Here is a 6,000-nt window from a genome sequence, read left to right as displayed (position 1 = left end):
ATAAATTTGCTTTACCTTTTGGATCATATGTTCCAGGTAATATCAAGTCCCGTGGTATCTTGGCATACGCCTTATCGAAACCCGGGAATATCATATGCCGTACGGAAATACGGAGCAGAAATTTTGCGAACTCTTTCGGCTCTTCAGCATCTTGAACAGTCTGGGCTGTCTGCATACGCATGTTTTCCCGCACACGCAATACCCTAAATTTTCCCAATAGCATGTTGAGTCGGATGCACTGCTGCAGGACCTGGTCATTACTATCACGCGGGATGATTGGCAGAATCCTTCGGAAATCACCAAATAGTAGAAGCACCTTATTACCGAACGTTTGGCGATTACCCATAACATCCTGCAGGACGCGATCCAAGGCGCGAGCTTCTAGAGCATAGCGGCTGCTCATGGATGTCTCGTTCCATACGATCCGTGATGCCTGTTTCATCAATTCAGCCTGTGCTAACTGTACACGGATGATATAGGAACTGTTCCAGCGTCCAGCAAGTTCGCGTGTACGCAAAAATAGTTTCGAGCAGAAACGGGTTCACAGTGCCACCAGGACCATCAAGGAAAAATATTTGTCCAGTATGTGTCTCCTCTCGGATTGATTGTTTTGTCAACCCGTAGCTGTCCACTACTGCGGTAATTACATCTTACACCGTTTGTAGTTCGTTGATCAATCGGTTCACGTTTACTACAATAATATGTTGTCCAGCACATCGAAAGCATAAGAGTGCTTCACGTTCACCAGGGAAAATATTTCTGCAGCGGATATGGCGCATTGTAGCAGGTCTGGCTGTATCTGCTCAAAGTTGGCTAAATGCGGCATACTCGGAAACATCGTCAGCGCCTTCCGCGGCGTCTTTTCGCACAGGTACTGATTAATAAATCGTAGCGCTTTGAGGTTCTCGACAGCTTGCTGCAGTCAATTCTATTTGGAGTCTTCGACGGTGTACTGATCCTGATTTGTCGGTGACCAAAGTGGTTCACGTCCACGTCCTACAATAACCAAGGATTCTGGGACATTCCCTTCGACAATTTTTTTCGCGTCGTGTATTTGCGGCCTTACACAATTTCATATACGTATGTTTGTTTATGGTTTGTTGTTTTTCGTCCAACGCCTACATCGATGAATCGCTATGTTGGTGCAAAGTGTGCAAGAAAACCAATACGGTATAAAAATCATCCAAGCTATCTGCACCTAACATCAACTCACTAACCAACATCGTCTCACTATAGAGTGAAAAAGTAACGCTCTATAGTGAGAGATTGAAAATGAGAACCTTTTTGTAAAATTTGTTATAGGACTAGTTAAAATTGCCCGGTTACAGGGCTACGCAACGTATATTGGAAGGTATATAAGAATTGATCTTCAATTCTACTCAAAGCAACTGCGAATGCAATTCGATTGGCAACACGCACTAAAAGTTTCAAGCAGAAACGGCTTTCCAGTGCCACCAGGTCTATCAAGGAAAAAGATCTGTTCAGTGTGTGTCTTCTCTCGGCTGGCTTGGTTCTGTCAAACTGTAGCTGTCCACTGCTGCGGTAACTACATCGTACACCATTGCTCGTTGTTTAATCGGTTCACGTTTACTAATATCTTGTCCAATACATCGATATTATAAGAGTGCTTCGCGTCCGCCAAGGAAAATATTTCGGCTGTGGATAAGGCAAATTGAAGCAGGTCTGGCAGTATTTGCACAAGCTTAATGCAGTATACTCGAAAACATCCTCAGCGCCTTCCGCGGTGTCTTTTCGCACAGGTACTGATCAATGAGTCTCAGTGCTTTGAGGTTCTCGCCAGCTCGCAGCAGCCAATTCTGTTTGGAGTCTTCGACGGTGTACTGATACTGATTTTGCCTGTGAAACTCTTCACAAAAGTGGTTCACGTTTGAGTCCTACAATAAGCGAGAATTCCGGAACATTCACTCAGACAATATAAGGGCAAATAGGTCACGCAGATGATTGGGCAGTACCCAAAGTACCAACATACCACGGAAGCTGCTGCAATTAATTTTAAGATTACCTTTAAATATTACACAACTTCACTCACGCATGAACGATATTCGTATGGTTGTTTCAGGTAAACATGATTGTCGTTTTTCGTCCAACGCCTACATCGATGAATCGCTATATTGGTGTAAAGTGTCCGAGAAAACCAACTCGGTACAAAAATTATCCAAGTTATCCGTACCTAACATCAACTCACTAACCAAAATCGTCTCACTATAGAGTGAAAAAGTAACGCTCTATAGTGAGAGATTGAAAATGAGAACCTTTTTGTAAAATTTGTTATAGGATATCAAGTTTTATCCAACAATAATTGAAGAATCTAAAATAATTGATTCCCATTCCGAAAAGTACATATCCGATAAAAGATATTATCAATTTTTGAGGGATTTTTGTAAAATGCTAACCTTAATTGATTTAAAACGAATCTTTAAAACATTCACAAATCTAGTAACTTCTATTAATATTAATATAAATAACCTAAACCAATAAGTAAAGCTACAACGGAGCTGGTTTCATAATTTGGAGGATTTAAATGTCACCCGAATGCATGCATGCATAGAAAGAAGTGTAAAGTTTTCAGCAAAGAGATTTTTTTTTCTTTGGCACAACAACCGCTGTCGGTCAAGGCCTGCCTGTACCCACTTAGTGAAGTGAGCTTGGCTTTCAGTGACTTATTGTTACCATAGCAGGATAGTCAGTCCTACGTATGGGGGCACGGTCTATTCGGGACTTGAACCCATGACGGGCATGTTGTTACGTCGTACGAGTTGACGACTGTGCCACCAGACCGGCCCAAAGAGCAAAGAGATGTCTGATTAAAAATTCTATGCTTATCAAGACGATATTTACCAAACAACATTGTTGGCAACAGCAATCTTGCATGTTATTTCCTCTATTTGTCTATGTCTTATATGTTGTACATCGCTTGTATGTTTGTGATGGATGAATGTATGCATGAATGTAAGAATGAATGAGTGCAATGTGTATGGCCGAGTAATCGGTATTAACGGCAGACAGAAGATCTTTGCTTGAAAGATGTTCTTGCAAGGATTTACTAGATAACTGGAACGATACAGACCCCCGCCATGTCACTCGGACCACTGAAGGAAAGGACTACAACGACACAGACCCTCGCAATGTCATTTAGGCCACTAAACGGGAATATACTCGGACCGCTTCTGATGGATGGATCTGACAAAATGCCTGAAATCCAAACGATGCAGACAGACCCCCGCAATGCCATTTGGAACACTGAACTGTTATAGACAACCTCGAAACCCGAATGATGTAGACCTTCGCCACGCTCATAGGACCGCAAAATCATGGACTGGATTGATTAAAACCAAATTGTCCGAGCAATACGGCCTTTTTGGACCGTTACTCCTGAATAAAAAAAAAAACGATATTTATTTTGGTTCCCAATACTCTTTATTAAATTGATGTTAGTAAACTGAGCTATCTTAAATGCACAATATGCTTTATTATAACACCTTTGATACTATATAATATTTCGTGAAAGAAGTTTAACTACATTTTAATACTGTTTTCGAAAACATTTTTCCTTTTTGTAATCGTCTTTTTTGTGTATTTTTATTGTATAGAATCCTCCTCCTTTCCTCCTTTTATATATCCTCCTGGGAAACGAACTTATTGCATTTATACATTTACAATTGCATTTACAATGCATTTATAGATTTATAAGAGTCTGTATTGGCACTGACATACTCAGAACCCATTGGCGCTGACATACTCAGAATGCATTTATGGAAAAAAATATTAATGGCATCCTCATTCTTGACGCAATGGATGTTTGTTCTTAGATAAAGTTTAATGTCATAATAATATCATTCATTGACCGGTAGAGTGCAAAATAGTATTTACATTTCTATCGGATAGGTACGTACGCTTTTTGCTAAAAAAATCCAACGAAATATACAATTTCATGTACGACTATCAATATGGTACATAATTTGTAATGAATGATGAATTATGTATTAAACAACAAACATGTCTGTTTACTCCATAGAATGACGTTTTTTCTCGCCGTTTGTAATGTTGAATGCTATAATAATATTGTACCGAAACGAAAGTGCATTCAGTTCTGCAAAAAAAGGGTTACGTAAAGGGTCAAAGGTGAAACAAAACAAAAACATAACAAGCCTTGTGGTTAGTCACTAGTGCCTACATTTCTCAAATTACCTTTTCGCTTGTACGGGCGTGTGCAACTCCCTCGTAGACGAAAATTCCATTACCGGTGACAGCGTTAACGCTGAGCAAGGCAGTTATCATCCGTTGGGTTGTTTCCACCGCTCCTGCATGCTTTTCCTTGGATGTTTGCCGACAGCTCGAAAAGGGACGATAAAGGATAAACTTTGCACCTTTCCAGCGCTGCGAGTGGATGAAGCAAAGGGTGTTGGCAGGGAAAAACTTTGATGTGAAAATTAATTACATCATATCACGTATTTTTGAGGTATCAGGCCAGTAAGACGGTTCGGTGGCTGCCGAGTCATGTACCGTTTTTTACCTTCTTCTTCCACGCGCCAGAAGGCATCTTAATCATGTACCTTGCAAGGTAGATATGCCGCCAGCTCGTGCCGTACCGAACGGGTCCGCACGTCTGCATCCTAGAACCAGAGCAGAAGTGGCAGACACAATTAAGAACCGGCACCAGAGGTCCGTTCTCTCGGTGAAGGTTTCTTGGTTTATGTTATTCTTGTGTGTTTGCTGAGGGGCTCCAGCTCTGCGCGCCTTAGCTGGACTTTGCGGATAAGGTTTAATTAGATTTTGAAGCTCATATCGTCATCATCACCATCGCAATCCGGACGCATCCAGTATGGCACTGTGGAACCGGTGGTGTAAATGTGACATGGGTGGAGTGCGGTGCAGTTAGTAACGGTTCAAGGCGCACTTTCGACGATAAAACAACATCTTTCAATCGACGGTAACACAAGATGTACATAATCATGCCGTTCTTTGGTGTCTTTCCCTAAGCTGCAGTCGAAGCAATAGCAGCAGCATCAGTAGCAGCAGCAGCAACACCAGCAGCTCAATCAATTTAGTTAGCACTCGCTAATAAACTGAGAACGCCAAACGAAGCGTTAGATTAATGTTTTTAATTACAAAGCAATTAGACGAAGAAAGCTTGGTCGCAGCACACCTTCCGCCTCTGGAAAGGTAACGAGCAGGTTATTTATAATTGGTTAATACTGTTTGTCAACCATCAAGCTCTGTCACCTTGAGGTGATCGCTTTAATGGAAAGAGAATCTACTATTCGCCTGAGAGATGATTCAGTGTATCTTTACTAAAATGAAAGAAATTAGAAACATCTTTCATTGATTAAGCTGTACATAACAAAGAATGGAAAATAAAAGACTCAACATTCTTTACACACATAATGAGCTTAATTAAAATAACGATAATCTATCCATCAAAATATTTTCAATTCATATTCCCAATTGTTTCAGTAACATTCCTAATTGAGTTAGTAAGCTACAGTGGTATCCATTCAAAATACAATGTCAATAAATGTATCTAAGGAGATAAAGTAAAGTGTATGGATTATTGACGGTGTTCGAACACAGCCAGGAACTAATGTATGAAATCTAGCAGATTTTCCCATCCTTAAAACACGGAATTTAAAGTTTAAAAGTGACGCCGGGGGCTGTAAATATTGTCTAAACAATCTCTTCCGTCCTATGTAAATAAGTCCATCTTTCTTATTAGTTTCGATGTCCGTTATGATGTGCGTCATCCAAAACTTTGGCTTCATTTACATGATAAATTGCGCCAAATATCTCATAATGGCAATGTGCTTAACTTCAAATCAATAACAATGCCAAAACGGTAGGTATTTGTAGCAAGCCACGCCAGCACCGTCGTTACCGGCTGCTGGCTTGCATCATCACCGTCTTAGTGGAGAGAGCATCGCAAAAGTTTGCTGGTTGGACCCACCCACGTGCCTCAATTAATCATTGATAAGCAAAATAAAT

Source organism: Anopheles gambiae, chromosome 2, assembly GCF_943734735.2.
Source record: "Anopheles gambiae chromosome 2, idAnoGambNW_F1_1, whole genome shotgun sequence".
Lineage (NCBI taxonomy): Eukaryota > Metazoa > Arthropoda > Insecta > Diptera > Culicidae > Anopheles > Anopheles gambiae.
Note: the sequence above shows the minus strand (reverse complement) of the source record.